We start from the raw sequence: 20,090 nt of genomic DNA, 5'->3' as shown, positions 1-20,090 counted from the left end.
TCCTGCAGTGTTTCCATAGATCCACAGATTCATTTATGAACCATGTTTTGTCTTCCAGCCATATATATCAAAGAATAACCGAGCTGTTGTCTGAAATTCAACTGTTGCTGACAACAAACCAAGCAAATGGCTGGGTTGTTTATTGCAGGACAGTAGTGCACACCCTTATACATATCCTGGCCTGTTAAGAGGTTCATCGCAGCCACTTTCTGTTTCTGACCGGGGCTGTTCAGCTCCTGTCCACTCTGTTTCTGGTTTGGAACTCATTTTCTGAGTTTAATTTTAGTGTTATTTTACTGTTGCAGTTTCATTTAGGTGATTTGCACCAGGGTCATCATCATCTGGTGGAAGGCTCATTTGTGTAATTGTGTTTCAGGCCCTGTTCTGGAGCACATTCCAGCTTCTCACTCCTAGGAGCGGACATGCAGATAAGGTTTCTGACAGACCCTGACAAAGAAGCAATACAGAATTAAAGAATATCTGGGACTGATGGATTTGGGTGGAGGGAAGGAAGTGAGACACAGAAATGAGCCACTGACTCAGTTACTACTTCTAACAGCTAGACCAGTGCAGCTATGATTGGCAGCAAAAATCCAACTATTTTAGATATATTGTATGGAAGAAACTTTCTCCCCCAAATAGAAAAGGAATACTTGTGGCACCTTAGAGACTAACAAATTTATTTGAGCATAAGCTTTCGTGAGCTACAGCTTACTTCATTGGATGCATTCAGTGGAAAATACAGTGGGGAGATTTATATACACAGAGAACATGAAACGATGGGTGTTACCATACACACTGTAAGGAGATTGATCACTTAAGATGAGCTAATACCAGCAGGAGAGCAGGGCGGGGGGGGAAGGGGGGAAGAGAAAACCTTTTGTAGTGATAATCAAGGTGGGCCATTTCCAGCAGTTGACAAGAACGTCTGAGGAACAGTGGGGGGTGGGGGTGGGGAAATAAACATGGGGATCACTACAAAACGTTCCCTCTCTCCCCCCCCCACTCTCCTGCTAGTAATAGCTCACCTTAAGTGATCACTCTCCTTACAATGTGTATGGTAACACCCATCGTTTCATGTTCTGTGTATATAAATCTCCCCACTGTATTTTCCACTGAATGCATCTGATGAAGTGAGCTGTAGCTCACAAAAGCTTATGCTCAAATAAATTTGTTAGTCTCTAAGGTGCCCCAAGTACTCCCTTTTTTTTTGTGAATACAGACTAATACGGCTGCTACTCTGAAACATCTCCCCCAAATGCTTTGTAAAAGTAAATAACAAAGTTAAGGTTAGAGCACAGGATGAGCTACATAAGAAGGAATAGGCAAAAGAGATATTTTCCTTTTTAAATAAAGGGGGGGGGAAACAAACAAAACAAAACCTCTGTACATGGGGGGGAGCAGAGAATGGTAGTAAGGCATGTTCCAATCCATCCCGAGCCTCCCTTTGCAGGTGGGGATGGAACACATGGCACAGCTATTCCCTATGGCTCTATTCCTCTCTGCCCAGGGATTCATGGCTTAAGTTCATGTTAACAGAGTAAATGGAATCATCAGCTGGAAACTGACTGGGAGCTTCTTTTCCTATGAAGAGGACTGGAAACTCACTCATGTAAAGTGGCTCAAGGTTGAAATCAAGAGATTTCAATACTCTACCATCTCTTTGCAGATTTATTTCTAGTACGTAATTTGCTGATGCCATTGGAGCACTTTCCCACTCAAGAGGCAGTAATATTTGAGTGATATATATTTTTCTTCTTCCCAGTTGCATGCCCCATAAATCACAGCTGTTTGATTTAACTAAACAATGCTTCCATCTTCCAGATCAAAAGAGACATCTTCCTCACAGCGATCCAGCCTAGCATCAATAGAGGAGAGCAGTGAAGCATGTATATAGGAAACTGGAGCTGGAGAGTAGATAAGTCGTGTTATCTACCTTACAATGCCATTGCTAGCACCTCCAGAATGGATGGTAGCAGATGCAGATGCACTGCTGTGATCTATTGTAACAAGACGCATGTTACTGGGGCATGGAAGACACCAAACACAGAAAGCAACCAAGTCCCTTTAAAACTAAGCTAAGTTATAATACAAAACAACGTTGTACTGCATACAGCGGTTAAAGATTTAAGACTTCTTTAAATGTACAAAGAGAGAAAAAAGGTAGAGTTGGCTGAACCTCATTGAAACCCACACAGAAACAATGGACAGCCCATCTAAGCAGCAGCAGCATGTTATATTTTTGATTAATTTTGGACTAGTCTCCTGTATGTTGCCTTAGTAATAATCAAAAATAATCATAATACTGTTTCACAAAATCTGATACTAGGACAAAGATTATGGATCACATTATCAGATTTTCTCTTACATACTAGGAGTTATCTTTCTCTGTTAGGCAAAGTCAAAGGGGTAAAAAAATCAAATTACAAATAAGATACACAACAGAAAACAGACAAATACAAATTTGCATCTTAATAGCCTTGTGATATGCAGCTCAAGTTTACTATTTGCATTATTTTTTCTGTGTATCTCTTTGTTTAATGCCCCTTATCTACTTATATAAAGTACATTCTGTGATCTGGAAAGATATGACTGTGGTAATAGTTTTTTTGAGGCCTTGAAATTCAGCAGAAAGCATGTAAGAACTTGGTATAAAATTTTACTTTGCTTTAGGCACCTATGGCTGGCATTGGAAAGGATACTAGATGAAGGCTTTCAATGACACCCGATGGCAAAAAAGCCATTGGGACCTTTGGGTTCCATACGGAGATAGTAGTCCAAAGATTGTTTGTTTTTCTCTAGACACCTCTGGTGAGACTCCGTGTAGCCTATGGTGTCCATTCTGAGCACCTCAATACCAGAAAAATAAGGCTGACTAATTCAGTGAAGGACAGCTAAAATTACCCAAGGGCTATGCTAGGGAACAGTAGAATGAAATAACTTTTAGAATGAAGATTAAGTAACCAATGGGACTAGAGGGTTAACTTAGATGCATTTGAAGAATGTGAATATTAAGCCATAGCAAGAATTGTTTAGGACCACACAAGATATAAACTATGGCCTGAATTTCCCACTTGGTTCTGTAGAGACTATATTCAATTTAGCAGACAAAATTGTGTTTGGAAGGGCTATTTTGCCTCCTTTTTCTTTCCTAGAAAACATTTAGCTTTTCGAATAGTTGTATTTCACCATTTGCCTGATGAAAAGCTGCGTAGATTAGTGAAAATGATATAAATTTGCTCCCAAAGAGATCCATGGGCATGCTGGGTGACCTTGTGCAAGTAACTTCATGCTGTGTTTCAGGCATCCCATCAGCAAAATGAGAATAATAATACTTTATTTGCAAAGCACCAAGATGAATGTATGAAGAGCAATTTAAGAAATGGGTATTAGTATCACTATAATAATCTCAGTTTTTTCATGCAAATATTCACAAAAGGTGAAAAGTTTAAGAGGCTGGAAGAGCTATTCAGAAGTCATCTCCCAGTTCTGTTTTTACTTAGCTGCTGGACTGAAAAACAGACCCATATGCAGATCTTATCTGCTGTCATTCTGCTGCCTCTCATCAAATGAACTGCTAAATCTGTCTCTGTTTCCTTTATCTGGTCTAGAAACCACATGACATTTTCAATCTTAACTGTTGTGATAAAGGAAGATTAAAGGGCCAATATCAACTTGTTTTGGCTTAAAATTTGGCTTGCTATACCTAATGTTGTAGGACTCTAGTCAAAACTTTTCCTCATTACAAAAAGCCAAGTTACATATTTTATACATGCACATTACACTCCATACATATTCCAATATATAATGTCATGTTACGGTTAAGATTTACCCCATATATTTTTCCTGTTAACACAATCAATAAAAATCCCCAAAATATCACTCATTTAATGTATCACTTAGATTCATATTATATGTTGTAAAAGCCATTCTTTCAAAATTTTAACCAAACAATATACTATGCACAAATAAACAGGTAGGTGTCTCATGAATGACAAATTATTCTTTGCTGCATTTCTGATGTATGGGTGGCCAAAAAATTGCGACAGCAATTTTGAACAAGTAAAAAACAGTATCACTCCTCAGCACTTGCTACTTTACCATTTTTCTCTTAGAATAAAAGTGTCAAAATTGCTTACCTACCTTGGACAATCACAGAAATATTCAGAGGAATACCTCTTTATTATGAAAAGCTTGGGGATAGGTCAAAGTATTCCCTAAAATGAAACTCCCGAGCCCCAAAGCAATCAGAACTATGAAGCTATAATCAGCCCCACCATTATATTTTTATATACAACATATGGAAAGCCTTGGCAATATTTGCCTAAGCCATGTCTGGCAAATTAATAACAGAACTGATAGGGGAAATCCATATTTCTAAGCTTCTATTGCTGACCGCAGGGAATAAGAACAAAAATGAGAGCTCAATTTAAAAAAAAAAAGCTCTGTTCTTACCCTTGGCAATAATCCTTTGAAATCTTATCAAATTACTTAATATTTTTACAGGGTATTTTCCTGATTATACCCATTGTATGAAGAATAAAAACATATTCCATCTGTTGTACTGTGTGCCATTATGAAAAGTGGGAATAAAGGAGATGGAAGGCAATATTAAAGTGCAAATTTCTTACGAATACGAGAAGCCTTTGTCAGTCTAGCAACAAATATTCTCGCAATTAACACCCAGAGACAAGAGCAAGAAGTAGTCAGGAATTCAAGAGATCCTACCTGTTGCCATTATTTAAAAAAAAAGTGCTTTGCAATTACCTAAAACCTTTTATATAGACGAACTCAAAAAGCTTGATGGCAATTCATCAATTAGCTTTATAAAATCAGTGTAGTAGTTATCCCCTTTATACACACAGGTCCACAGGCAGAGAGGTTAAGGTCATTTCAAAGAGTGGCTACCAATTTTGGGTGCACAATTAGAGGCACCAGAATCTTAATTTTTGAAACTGCTTTCTTCTTACAGCTCCTATATAAGCCAGTTCCGGGGGCTCATCACTTTTATAAATCAGGCTCAAGTCTGTCAACCAAAAGTAGAGGCCCCCAAAATCAGTGCCAGTATTTAAAAATAAATAGAAGACTGCCATCCTCAAAGTGGAACAGCAAGCCAGTGAGCAAGGAACAGAAGCCTGAAATGCAGATTCTCATGAGAAATATGTTGAAATTTGAGGACACCTGATCCGTACAACACTGAATATAAAAAAAGATCTGAACAGCGTGTGACCAGGGATTAAAGCTAAACTGCAATTTGTCTTCTTCAGGATTAGCAAAACAGTACATCATTGACACTGAAGGGCTTTCAGCAACAAAAAGTTTTACCCATTCTCATGCTGTACCAAAGACACTATCCATTTGTCATACTGAATGAATGAAAGGAACTAAAGTGGTTATATTATACAAAATGGAAACATGACAAGGAATTTCAGTGAGAGTGTGGAGTTTACAAAGCAGGCAGAGTCTACAGGTAGGTACAGCAGGAACTGGAAATTGTAAAAACACGAAGAGAAGAGTGAAAACAAAGAAAGCTGGCAACCATGATTAAGTAGCTGTGGCAGACAACACTATATCTATATTTTAATTGTTAAAGTTAATTTAGGTTTTAAAGCCACCTAGAAGACTAAAACAAGTAAGAAAGGGAAACAAACATCGAGCACGAATGTAGAAGATTAAATGACACATTTGTGTCACAGAGCTTTAACAAAACTGAAAAAGGTCTCATCCACAATTTTCAGATATTTAAGTCTATACACTAATGGGGAAATTTGTCCCTTCTTAACATAAATTCATAGTCAGTGGAAAGAAATTCCGAAAGCTAAACAAAAACAGGGATTGACTTACTGAGGTTTGTAGTCATGAGAACATGTGTGGTTGTTGATAAAAATAACTTAAACTTAACTTAAAAAAGTATTACTAGTAGAGATTAGCAAATAACTAGAAACAAATAAACCAAATTTCTCTATATAACTGTGTGCATAGCCCAATATTCTTTCATCATCATGCCAATGTAAATAATTCCCAAGTTTCTTTAGTAAAAATTCTTAGTCTGCAGATACTGGGCAAATGGTTCATTGTGAATGTTTGCAATTCACACCAGTCACATGAAATTGTTTCTGTTCCCTGATATGGTGTCTTCTTTAACTATCACAGTGTAAATACAAAATTCTAAGAAATATTCTATGCTAATTGTGCGATGAAAGCACACAAAGGTCTATATACTCCTTAAATTCTCAAAATATTAAGTAAGTAATGAATAGGCCTTGACTACGCACTATGTACCAGGGACTATTTCCCACTTGACAAATATTCCAACTTAAAGTTCACATTTCATGAGTCTGACTGTTAGAAAAAAGCTCATGCATTTGACTCTTCAAAGAAAGGAACAACAACAGCGTTACAAATGTGGTAAAATCCAAATTTGCAATTCAAATGTATTTTTGCAGAAAAAAGGTTTCACTAGTTTCTCAGCAATAGATATCATACTCGAGAGGGACTGGAAAATGCAAGACTATCAGAGAAAAATTCCTTAGCCAGGTTAAAACTAAGACCACTCTTACACGAAACTCTAGGTGCTGATAAACTGACTATAGCGTTCAATCTTGCAAGCAGACGACTGTTTTTCTACAAGAGGCAAAGTATCTTCAGTCCTGACTGACTAAGAGTTAGGGGCTGTTGATTCTTTGTCAGTGCCATATCTAGACTACTATATAAAGCTCCTATTTATTTAACTTGCCATCTTAATAAAGTAACTTTTTGCTATAACCACAAAGACAGCTTAATGTAACCAGCAATAGCATTTTATCAGCTATGTATTTATACCTCTGCACTTGCACCAGCATCGCTAATGAGGAAAGTCTCAAAACTAAATCAAATATTGTGGGCTTGTCTACACTGTGTATTAGTCTGCCCCAGCAAGGTGTAAATTCTAGTGCAAACTATTGTGTCATAGGCTACCTGGCCCATGTGGACGCTGCTGGCACACACTAAAAGCTTCCTAGTGTGCTTTAATGCAGTACTATTTGGAATGGGACTACATTAACACTAGGGAACTTAAAGTACATGCCAGCAAGGTCTGAGTGGGCCAGTTAGTGTGCAACACACTACTGTGAACTAGAATTTACTCCCTACTGAGGCAGACTAACGCACCATATAGACAAGTCCAATATCTTACAATCATTTTGATGGACCACTGGTAGATTTTTCCACTTCCCTAACAGCTACTTAAATCAAAATTACAGCTCTGCTTTTGTTATTCTGTTGTTGAGTGATATGTGCATATGTGGTCAAATAAAAACAGTAAGACCAACATTTTCACACTCAAGTACCTCAAGCTAGAAAGGAAAGCAAATTGGTGTTAATTTCTAAAAAGCTGAACACCCATAGTTCATTAACCGCAATAGCGGTTGCGGAAACTGAAAAGTTAGGCCATAGGTGCTATTTAGGTGCTTAACACTTACACTGAAATTATAATTTACTTTGTGAAGTTATAGATGGCACCTTGATCGGCAAATAGGCACAAAACTAGAAAACTAAAAATCCAAAGCCAAGAACATGGAGCCACTGTAGTCACTGCCTCGTTTAGTTCAACTACACTTACCTTCCTAGGCATGCTGGTAACAAAAGAAAACTAACTTATCTGTAAGGTTGTGTGGAAAGTAATTAAACCACCAAAAGTCATTTTTTAGACATCAGTGTCACTGAATAGTCATCTACCATATAAGCAAACATGAAACAATACAGAGAAGGGTTAGGGTACTCACTTTTTGCATTGTGTTAATGGTGGCTGACGTTACACAATATTGTTTCTGATACCTAAAAGGATGACTCCCAAACTCCCAGTATTTCCAAAATGGCCAGGCAGTCTTCTGGTTTGAATCTTGATGCTCATGTGGTTGCATGAATATTCATTACATACCTGTTCTTCATATGATACACTTGCCAAGAAAACCTCATACACATCTGCTAAGTTGCAAATATAACTGAAGTGAATCTGTGGTACTTTTTCTAGTGAACCTTCACAAATTCTTTTGTGCAGCATTCATTTAGCTCTAGATCACAGCAACCAAGTAGCATTGAATCCTGTATTTCAGGCCAATTCCAAAAGAACTCTAAGCACAATTGTAATGACAACATCCAAGAGTGCTCAAGTGTTGGTATTATGTCTTAATGGGTTCCTGTAAGTAAACCTAAGGTCACTTCCTGAAGGCTGAATTTTAAAAGGCAATTATTGAAGTAATTACTTGTTTTTTTTAAAGTGCAGGCAGTGGTTTTTCTATTGTTGAAGAGAACAACTGTGTTTGTCAATGTTATTTGCAACAGCACTAAATGACTTTGAAGCCCAATGAAAGGCCACATTATTGATGTTATATGACTCATAGCTCTCTTTCTTGAGATAAAGTTATCACCAACTAGTTCCAGAAATTGTTTGCTAGGAGTTAACTTCTATATGTTCTTATCTGCTTGTGTCCTAAATAGAAAATATGGATTGGAATATTTGATGGATGGTGAACTGTGATACATGGACTCATGGTTCTTAAGCCGCAAAATGTATTCATTAAGAAAACTACAATTACAGACCCTAACTGGCTTCTCTATAGCTTCAATTCCAAGCTATTGAATTGAAAAGTCTACCTTGTTCACCAGGGATCAAATTTTGCGTGGAATTCTATTCAGCACACAGACACATCTAGTGGCTGAATAATAAACTGCAAACGTTCATGCTGCAGAAAAACCTTTAACACAGGTCAGGTGAGCTCAGTACAACAGAAACTTTATCAATATTATTTGGCTTAGACCCATTCCTCCTAGGGATTTCTGCAGGCATCAAACCAGAGTAAATACAATGCACAGAATCTTTTTTTAAAAAAAGTTATACCCAATGGTTAGTTTGGAATGAAAACAGCATTCTGTAGGAAAAATAATGTGGCCAAGTATATACTTCACAGAGTGGTTGAAGTAGACTATTTTTGACCATTCCTTCAATTCCTGTCAAGTTGTTTTGACTGCACTGTCGAGACAAACACTATGCAAGCATTAGCTTATTCCTTGTAAGAGCTCAAGGTATTGGGCTCTTCATCCTTCCCCAAAGGAACAAAGAACAGGGAATTATACACCAGGCTAGATCTGAGAACACTGCCACAAAAAGTCATCCCTTTGATATGCAACACCACTGGATTTAGTTATCATGAGTCTGATAACTAGTAGTTTAAAAGCTCTCTGGAAGCAACATGGATCCCTGCATTAGACTATCAAGGTCATTAGACTTGTAGATGAGCATTACAGAGGAAATTGTGGTTTTGTAAATCAAGTTGTCTTTTTACTGGGTTATCTTTCTGACAGTGCCATCACTGCATTCGTGTATTTTGCTTTTTCCTCAGTACTACTCTCATCCTGTTCACTCTATTTTTAATCATGCCTGTCTAGCCAGTACTTTACATTTTTTGTAACTTATTCATAGGCCCTTATTATTCCCAAGGAGTCATAGAATCATAGAATATCAGGGTTGGAAGGGACCTCAGGAGGTCATCTAGTCCAACCCCCTGCTCAAAGCAGGACCGATCCCCGACTAAATCATCCCAGCCAGGGCTTTGTCAAGCCTGACCTTAAAAGCTTCCAGGGAAGGAGATTCCACCACCTCCCTAGGCAACGCATTCCAGTGTTTCACCACCCTCCTAGTGAAAAAGTTTTTTCTAAGATCCAACCTAAATCTCCCCCACTGCAACTTGAGACCATTACTCCTTGTTCTGTCATCTGCTACCACTGAGAACAGTCTAGAGCCATCCTCTTTGGAACCCCCTTTCAGGTAGTTGAAAGCAGCTATCAAATCCCCCCTCATTCTTCTCTTCTGAAGACTAAACATCCCCAGGTCCCTCAGCCTCTCCTCATGAGTCATGTGTTCCAGTCCCCTAATAATTTTTGTTGCCCTCCGCTGGACTCTTTCCAATTTTTCCACATCCTTCTTGTAGTGTGGGGCCCAAAACTGGACAGAGTACTCCAGATGAGGCCTCACCAATGTCGAATAGAGGGGAACGATCACGTCCCTCGATCTGCTGGCAATGCCCCTACTTATACATCCCAAAATGCCATTGGCCTTCTTGGCAACAAAGGCACACTGTTGACTCATATCCAGCTTCTCGTCCACTGTAACCCCTAGGTCCTTTTCTGCAGAACTGCTGCCGAGCCATTCGGTCCCTAGTCTGTAGCGGTGCATTGGATTCTTCCGTCTTAAGTGCAGGACTCTGCACTTGTCCTTGTTGAACCTCATCAGATTTCTTTTGGCCCAATCCTCCAATTTGTCTAGGGCCCTCTGTATCCTATCCCTACCCTGCAGCGTATCTACCACTCCTCCCAGTTTAGTGTCATCTGCAAACTTGATGAGGGTGCAATCTACCCCATCCTCCAGATCATTTAGGAAGATATTGAACAAAACCGGCTCCAGGACCGACCCCTGGGGCACTCCACTTGAAACCGGCTGCCAACTAGACATGGAGTCATTGATCACTACCCGTTGAGCCCGACAATCTAGCCAGCTTTCTATCCACCTTACAGTCCATTCATCCAGCCCATACTTCTTTAACTTGCTGGCAAGAATACTGTGGGAGACCGTGTCAAAAGCTTTCCTAAAGTCAAGGAACAACACGTCCACTGCTTTCCCTTCATCCACAGAGCCAGTTATCTCGTCATAGAAGGCAATTAGATTAGTTAGGCATGACTTTCCCTTGGTGAATCCATGCTGACTGTTCCTGATCACTTTCCTCTCATGTAAGTGCTTCAGAATTGATTCCTTGAGGACCTGCTCCATGATTTTTCCAGGGACTGAGGTGAGGCTGACTGGCCTGTAGTTCCCAGGATCCTCCTTCTTCCCTTTTTTAAAGATGGGCACTACATTAGCCTTTTTCCAGTCATCTGGGACCTCCCCCGATCGCCATGAATTTTCAAAGATAATGGCCAATGGCTCTGTAATCACATCCGCCAACTCCGTTAGCACTCTCGGATGCAACGCATCCGGCCCCATGGACTTGTGCTCATCCAGCTTTTCTAAATAGTCCCTAACCACTTCTTTCTCCACAGAGGGCTGGCCACCTCCTCCCCATGCTGTGCTGCCCAGTGCAGTAGTCTGGGAGCTGACCTTGTTCGTGAAGACAGAGGCAAAAAAAGTATTGAGTACATTAGCTTTTTCCACATCCTCTGTCACGAGGTTGCCTCCCTCATTCAGTAAGGGGCCCACACTTTCCTTGACTTTTTTTTTTTGTTAACATACCTGAAGAAACCCTTCTTGTTACTCTTAACATCTCTTGCTAGCTGCAACTCTAGGTGTATTTTGGCCTTCCTGATTTCACTCCTGCAAGCCCAAGCAATATTTTTATACTCATCCCTGGTCATTTGTCCAATCTTCCACTTCTTGTAAGCTTTTTTTTTTTGTATTTAAGAGCCGCAAGGATTTCACTGTTAAGTCAAGCTGGTCGCCTGCCATATTTACTATTCTTTCTTTCAATGAAGGGCGTCACAGTTTAGGGCAAATGCATCTGTATTTCCCCTTGTGGTCTAGCAAGGGCACTCACTCTAGGCTCCCGGCTCCTCACATGTCACTGCTTTTGGGTGGAGACCCATGCCTCTCTCCCTCAGGACCAGAGTGTTTTCAGGCTGCACACTTCCCTGCCTACACTGTGAATTCCCCAGCAAGGCAGACAGCTTAAATAGGCCTGCATCTGTGTTTTGCTTCTCTTCAGAGGCTATGAACAGTGTAATTGCCACAGTTATAAGTGACCGCAATGCCCTACACACTTACTCTTAACATGAAAACATGACAGAGAAAACATATTAAGGCCTAGACCTATGATAATGAGCTTAGAGATCAGCCCAGCTCCAACAAAGGCTCTGGCTGGTGATCAGTCCTTTAAACCCAACCAAGGAGCTTTTCTGTAGCTATAAGTTCATTACAGCTTTTTACTCAGAACAAGCACATATATCCATAGAATAGCCCTTCCTTCATGCAGGTTGGGCCTTTAATCGTCAGAGACCGTGAATATGTAATCAGTCAGACAATGATTCTCTCCTCAGTGTATCGCTTCAAAAGGTTGAGTTCAGAGGTTGGAATTTGCATTCACCTTCCCCTAGGTATTTCTGAGGAAACCCACGTAACTTGGTGTATCCTAAGAGTATGTTTTTGTCTGGCACATGGTTTAAAATAGTTCTTTGATGCTCAGAAAGCTTCCTAGGGTTTACATTAGTCATCTTTTCACCTGACCATTCCCCCTCCCTCACCCCTGAGAAGTCACACACAATCCCCCAATAATACATGAACTTTGCATTTATAATACAGAAGGACTCCAAAACTATTTAAACTTAATTCAGTTGGATCTCCCAAAGATATTTCAGGAAATTGCCAACTGTGTTGCAAAGTGATTGGCACACATCAATTCACTCCTGATTACTGTGTTTTGAGGCATATTTGATTAAAAGACTTCATGTTTTCTAATCTCTTGCCCACTTCCCAGCTCCATGTCCATTGAAAGCTTCTCAACTCAGATTTTCTCTCACCATTTCAATATATATTTAGTACTGAAGCAGGAACAAGGCAGTCCAAAGCAAATTCTCTTAACTACTGTTTCTCACACTTAGTAATAAATATAGCATTTCAACTGATGGTCCATATTGTTTACATTTCTTTTGTTTGTATTCTCTCAGTAGAAAGAATAGAATAGTAGTCCATTCCTGGTAAGAAATATTATTGTCTCTTTGAGATCTATATCCAGCATCCTTCAAATGAAAAATCATTTATTTTACATTAAAGAAGCCCTTTATTAGATATTGGCAGTTTCTCCAGTGTCTTCTACTACTCTTCCATTTCTGGGGAAACTCTTCTATCAAGGTGTGATTATGCTATTCTAGCATTATGACAAATCCCTGGATTTGACATTTTTCAATGAGCATTTAGTCCTAGGCTTGGTATAGATATTTTCTCAACTCCATAGCTCTCCTGAGGGAGATGTATTTTTTCTGTGTTTATACCACTAATTAAACCATTTGATACTACAGATGATACAATTACAGTTTTTGCACTTTGCTATTTTAGTAAGTCTTGACACACACGCAGTAGTTTGTCTGAGATTAGTGTTTGTTTTTGAAAGTCAGCACTCACTGCTCCCATCCCATTCCCCATCAGAGAAGTAGATACCTAAATATTGTCTCATATGCTCTGAACAAATTTTGAGAACTCAGATTGAAGCTCAGATAAATGCTCATTCATATTGTTCATCGCAGACAAGGTCACTTTTGCCAGCTGAGTATGAGACAAGCACATTCCCAAGGAATAAAGACATAATATTAGATGTCCATCATAGGGTAGTTCTTCTGTTCCCACAGTGCTTCTGGCAAGGACATTTCCAAAGAAGAAGGAAAATAATAAAACATCCATCACACAACAGCTTACTGACACTGGGACAAGGACCTGCCTCAGGAGAAAGCCAGTCTTGTTCTCAATGTCTGCCTAGAACCAGGTTCAGTCAAAATGAGATAAATTGTCCACACCTGCCCCAGGACCAAAGGAAAACAGTATGACAACTGGTACAATGAGAAACGCTTGATACCAGCCATGAAACTGAAGCCTCCTCAGAGTCATTGAACTTAAAATAAAGTTATGGCACATCCAGTTTTGTTTTCTGAATATACCTCAGAACTGAGGGCTATCCTGGATCCTTTTCTACAACCAGTCACTTGAATGAAAAATATTAAAACTTACCTGTTCTCCTTTCTCACCGCTACCTCTTGATTTCAGAGTATAAGTGTCCCTGCTGATCACTGCTGCTAACATTCTCACCACCACCTTTAACATTTTCCTACAGCTGTAGTCTCATGACTAATTTAAGCACTAGCTTCTAATCTTATATGTGAAGGCCTTGTTTCCAAAATGAAAAAGATATGAAAACTATGAACTGCCTTGTCTTCATGAGTATTTTACCTTGTGTTAGTTAACTCAGGTTAACTAACTCAAGATAAGAACACACCTTTTTGCTTGTCTGCAGTGAAGAGAAGATCTAAATTTACTGCCTTCGAGGCACAGCATTTCCTGAAAGGCCATCCACTCTGTCTGCCTCTGATACAGATTCCTCCTTAACAGCATCTTTCTTTGTTAAAGGAGGGTCATTTTTCAACAAAAGCTGGTCTGAATATCCTCTGATGAGATTTTCTGCTGAAATTTTAACTTACTGTAACATGCAAGTACTATACAAAAAAAATTCCTCTTTTCAAATAGCTCTTGTTTAAACTCAGATTTATCATATTTCAACTCTAATGCTCCTACTTACTTCATGAACAGTCTTTAAGGAAGGAGAATAAAATCATTCTGAAGACCATGGGGCAAAGAGCTACTCTGGAATTGCCCCTCTGCCATGCACATTGGCCAAACTGGACAGTCTCTACGTAAAAGAATAAATGGACACAAATCAGATATCAAGAATTATAACATTCAAAAACCAGTCAGAGAACACTTCAATTTCTTTGATCACTCGATTACAGACCTAAAAGTGGCAATTCTTCAACAAAAAATCTTCAAAAACAGACTCCAACGAGAGACTGCTGAATGGGAATTAATTTGCAAACTGGATACAATTAACTTAGGCTTGAATAAAGACTGGGAGGGGATGTGTCATTACACAAAGTAGAACTATTTCCCCCCACACACACACACACTGTTCCTCAGATGTTCTTGTCAACTGCTGGAAATGGCCCACCTTGATTATCACTACAAAAGGTTCCCCGCCACCCCCGCCCCGCTCTCCTGCTGGTAATAGCTCACCTTTCCTGATCACTCTTGTTACAGTCTGTATGGTAACACCCATTGTTTCATGTTCTCTGTGTATATAAAATCTCCCCACTGTATTTTCCACTGTATGCATCCGATGTAGTGAGCTGTAGCTCACGAAAGCTTATGCTCAAATAAATTTGTTAGTCTCTAAGGTGCCACAAGTACTCCTTTTCTTTTTACTCTGGAATTAGATGCTGAAAAACTATTGACATAGCTGAAAACTGCTCTGCCACAACAACATACTATATTTCAGGTTAAGATTTTTCAAAGCATTTAAGTGACCCAGGAGCCTAAATTCCATTTTCAAAAAGTGACTTGGACAAATAAAAGCTTAAGTGCTACTGACATTTAATGAGCCTTCAAAAGTCCTAAGAGTCAGGCCCTCAAGAGAGTTTGGCTTAAAAATCTTGAGATTCTAAAAGGTAATCAAGTTTGGGTACTTTTTATTTACCTTAAAGCAGTGACATAGCTAGCATGGAACATTTGGGTGGGCCCCTACTTCAGGGGAGGTAGGCAAGAACAGAGGGGAGAGGGGGCAGGAGGGATCGGGGAGGACCGTCTTCGCTCTCCCCCTCCAGCTGGCCTTGCTGGGGGTGATGGATGGTCTGGGGTCCTGCGTGTGCACCCAGCTCTGGGAGGAGACACCGCTTTCTAACATGCATGGCTCATGGAACCTGTCCCCGTCGCACCGGCCCACGCCAGGCCCAGCTCCCCGAGGTGGCACACCTATGTTTTGTGATGATTGCTGCCGCCCTCCTCCTGCTGCGGCGTACATGTATGCATGCCCATCAGGCTCTCGGCTGCTGTATCGTTGCTGTCCCTCCCCTTCTCGTTGGGCTGGGAGTGTACGCACCTGGCGTGCGGCATCCTCAAGATCTGGGCGGGGCTAGCACTGGGGCCAGAGCAGAACTGGGGCTGGGCCTGGATGTTAAGTGGGTGGGCCACAGCCCACCCGTAGCTATGCCCCTACCGCAAAGGTCCACTTTAGGATACACTTAGGTCATATTTCCTAGCTATTCTCTGTAACTATAAATGAAATCAAAGATAAGTACTTACTTACCTATAATTTTTCCTTCTCTGAAGTAGGCACCTGGAGCACCATGATCCATCACACCTGGGATATTCCTCCTCATCTTCAAAGCACAGAAGCTCTTAAGAAAAAACAAAACAAAAAATACACTGCTTTAGCTTCACAATATATTGCCAACAGGTGAAGCTGTTTGAAAACTGATTGTCTTCTCAGCTTGGGCAGTTGACTGTGAAGAGGCAAATACATTCTGATTTATTAACCTTAAATAAGACAAATCATCACAAGGCATGATACTTGATCTCCATGTTTATAACACAGAAATGGAAATGAAGACTTTCAGCAAATTCATGTGCCAAATATGAGGGAATACCAAGGTTTCTCCATCTCTCTGTAGGGGAAAAAAAGGAAGGATTCAGACATTTCTCTTCCACATGGAATTTTATGAAAAATTTGTGGTGAGGGAGGGGTTCTTCACAAAGCACCAGTTATCATCCTAGCTTCCTGCTCCAGGAGCAAGAGAATTACTTGCTTCATTCAAGATGTTTAACTTGCACTGTATTATTATTCAAGCCTGGAAATGTCAGTAGGCAATGGATATTCTATTGTTACTTTTCACATGAATAGCAACCAGATCCAGAGAGAACATAAGGATGGCCACAGTGGGTCAGACCAATGGGATCCACTTAGCCAAGTATCCTGTTGACTGACAGTGGCCGATGCCAGATGCTTCAGAGGGGATGATCAGAATAGACCAATTATCAGGTGATTGATCCCCTCTCATCCAGTCCCCTGTTTCTTGTATTATGTGAAGAGGTAAATAACATTTCCTTCTTCATTTTCTCCACATCATTCATGGTTTTATGGACCTCTATCATATCCCCATTCCCTCAGTCGTCTTTTCTAAACTGACAGGTCCCAGTCTTTTTAATCTCCCCTCGTATGGAATCTGTTCCATACCCCTAATCATGTTTGTTGCTCTTCTCTGTACGTTTTCCAATTCTAATGTAATCCTTCTTCCATGTGGAGATGAGAGCAACAAGGGTTGGGTTCAATATCGAAGGGTTCCTCTTAACATACAAAACAGAATCAGCTCAAGTCCCCACTCAATCTGGGAAATCAAGTCCCCACTCAATCCCCAAGTAATCTGGGAAAACTAACCATCAGCCCTAAGTGCTTCTAAGAGGCAATACTTCCCCACTTGCAAGCACTGAGTCTATGCATAACAAAAGAAAACTGAAGGGAACCAAGTATTAATTTGGGGAAACACCACAACCACAATTGAAAGCATGTAACCATAAGCAAACACCCACCCCACAGTATATTGGTCAGTATGCTTTGCCTCAGTTTCCCACCTTGTGGTGTAAGAGTCCAACAAACAAGTGTCCTTTAACATGCCACTCCCCTTTCCCTCTGCTGCACCCCACCCAAGGTGGGGTTGTCCCTCGTCAGCAAGACCCAGAGTTCAGAGATGCATTTACATGGGTCCACCTCTGACCCCTTAAGGTGGTGGTGGTGGCTGGGGTGTACGGTGTCTCTGCTGTTACCGCCACCTCTGCAACTGGCTCACTACTGCTGCTGGGGCTATCTCTGCTGCTGCTGGCCACTCACTGCCACCTCTGCTACTGTTGGCCACTTGCAGCCTTCTCTTTCCCTGCTGCTCTTTACCACTGCTACTTCTGCAATGCCACTTTCTGAGTTCCCCCACTTAGCCCAGCTCTTATCAATTCTAGTGGGAAGTGGGGAACTCTGTGCTACTGCCTCTGTTGTCTTTCACTGCACCACTGTCCCCGTACTAGATCTAAGGCTTAGCCCCCAGACCAGCTCATCAGTGATTTCACCTCTAGCAATCACTGAACAGAAACAAGGACTCTCAGTTGAATCCAATCAGCTCTGGGACTCTGTAGGCAGCGTCCACTCCGTTAGGTAGTCCCCACCCCCTGACCCCCATCTTCAGTGGGATCCGTACCCGTGCTTAGCAAGTGAGGCTCAGTTTATGGTGAACCCCTCAGTCCAGGCAGGTTAAGTTCCGCTGCCCTTTACTCATACACAATCAGGATAATAACAGTTTTGTGATATCTCTTTCCAACTTTGCCACCTCTCTGTATACCCCTGTTTCAAGATCATTTATGACTATGTTGAACGGCAAAGGGCCCAGTACAGATCCTTGGAGGCCCCTACTATTTCTCTCTCTCCCCATTGTGAAAACTGACCACCTATTCCTACCCTTTGTTTCCTATCTTTTAACCAGTTGCTGATCCAGGAGAGGACCTTCCCTCTTATGCCATGACTGCTTACTTTGCTTAAGAGCCTTTGGTGAGGGAACTTATCAAAGGCTTTCTGAAAGCCCAAGTGCATTATATCCACTGGATCACGCTTGTTCATATGCTTGTTGACCCCCTCAAAGAATTCTAATAGATTGGTGAGGCATGATTTCCCTTTACAAAAGCTGTGTTGACTCTTCCCCAACAAATCCTATTATTCTGTGTGTCTGATAATTCTGTTCCTTACTATAATTTCAACCAATTTCCCTGGTACTGAAGTTAGGCTTTCTGCCCTGTAATTGCCAGGATCGCCTCTGGAGCCTTTTTTTAAAATGGTCATTACATTAGCAATCCTCCTGTCATCTGGTACAGAGGCTTATTTAAGTGATAGGTTACATATGACAGTTAGTAGTTCTGCAATTTCATATTTGAGTTCCTTCAGAACTCTTGGGTGAAAACCATCAGGTCATGGCTTTTTACTGTTTAACAGTTTGTTCCAAAATCTCTTCTATTGACACCTCAATCTCAGACAGTTCCTCACATTTGTCACCTAAACAGAATGGCATGGATGTGGGAATCTCTTTCATATTGTCTGCAGTGAAAACCAATGCAAAGAATTCTTTGAGCTTCTCTGCAAGTCTTTCTCAAGTGCTCCTTTAGCGCCTTGATCATCCAGTTGTCCCACTTATTGTTTGGCAGGCTTCCTGCTTTTGATGTACTTAAAAAGTGTGATGTTAGTTTTTGTGTCTTTTGATAGTTGCTTTTCAAATTTTTTTTGGCCTTTGTAAGTATACTTTTCAGCTTGACTTCCCAGGGTTTACATTGCTTTCTATTTTCCTCAGCAGGATTTGACTTCTAATTTTTAAATGATGTCTTTTCGCCTCTAGCCACCTATTTTACTCTGCTCTTTATCCGTGGTGGCATCTTTCTGGTTTTCTTACTTATTATTTGGGGTATATATTTAATCTGAACCACTATTATGGTGTTTTTAGAAAGTTTCCATGCAGTTTGCAGGCATATCACCCTTGTGACTCTTCCCTTTAATTTCCATTTAACTAGCTTCCACATTTTTGTGCACTTCCCCTCTTTGACGTTCAATGCTACTGTGATGGGTTTCTTTGGTATTTTCCCCCTTACAGGGAAGTTAAATTTAATAACATTATGGTCCTTATTACCAAGCAGTTCAGTTATATTCACCTCTCGGACCATATCCTGTGCTCCACTTAGGACTAAATCAAAAAGGCCTTTCCCCTTGGGTTCCATAACTAGCTGCTCCAAGAAGCAGTCATTAATGGTGTCTAGAAATTTTATCTCTGCATCCTATCCTGAGGTGACATATACCCAGTCAATATGGAGATAGTTGAAATCCGCCATTATTGTTGCGTTTTCTGTTTTTGTAACCTCGCTAATCTCCAAGAGCATTCACAAACACCATCACCATTCTGGTCAGGTGGTCACCCTTCCTCCTGCTATACTTGTTATTCAAGCATGGAATTTCTATCCATAGAGATCCTATGGTAAACAATTTGAGTAATTTAAGATTTTTAATATATTTGACTCTATGCTTTCTTTCACATATAGTGCCACTCTCCCACCAATGCAACCTACTTTATCCTCCTTATATATTTTGTTCCGTGATATTACCATGTCTCATTGATCATCATCATTCCACCAAGTTTCTGTGATGCCTAGTATATCAATATCCTCATTTAATACCAGACACTCAAGTTCACTCATTTTACTATTTAGATTTCTAGCATTTGTTTATAAACATTTATAAAATTTGCCATACGATGCAGAGAACCACTTTCTTAACCGCTTGTAAATCTAGGAAATTATTCAGATGAATTTTCTGAGACAACCATTTGCCTTGAATTGAATGGGGCCTATATAACTTCCTTAGTGATGCAGAAGATAATTTGGTTTTTGACTCTGAAAATTCCCCTGATAAACAAGACAATTTGTAGGGTACAGAGGCAAATCACCACCA

General features: G+C 40.4%; 1 long non-coding RNA gene across 2 annotated transcripts in view; it reads right to left on the bottom strand.

The window, feature by feature from the left end:
- Positions 1-20,090, bottom strand: part of LOC142068642 (uncharacterized) — a 282,297-nt gene that overhangs the window by 66,327 nt on the left and 195,880 nt on the right. For both annotated transcript variants that reach the window (XR_012664532.1, XR_012664533.1), the window contains one exon: positions 15,870-15,960. This is a non-coding gene — a long non-coding RNA (uncharacterized LOC142068642). The remainder of the gene's footprint in view (positions 1-15,869; positions 15,961-20,090) is intronic.

This window comes from Caretta caretta, chromosome 1 (assembly GCF_965140235.1).
Source record: "Caretta caretta isolate rCarCar2 chromosome 1, rCarCar1.hap1, whole genome shotgun sequence".
Lineage (NCBI taxonomy): Eukaryota > Metazoa > Chordata > Testudines > Cheloniidae > Caretta > Caretta caretta.
Note: the sequence above shows the minus strand (reverse complement) of the source record. Positions and strands in the feature narration are given on the sequence as shown.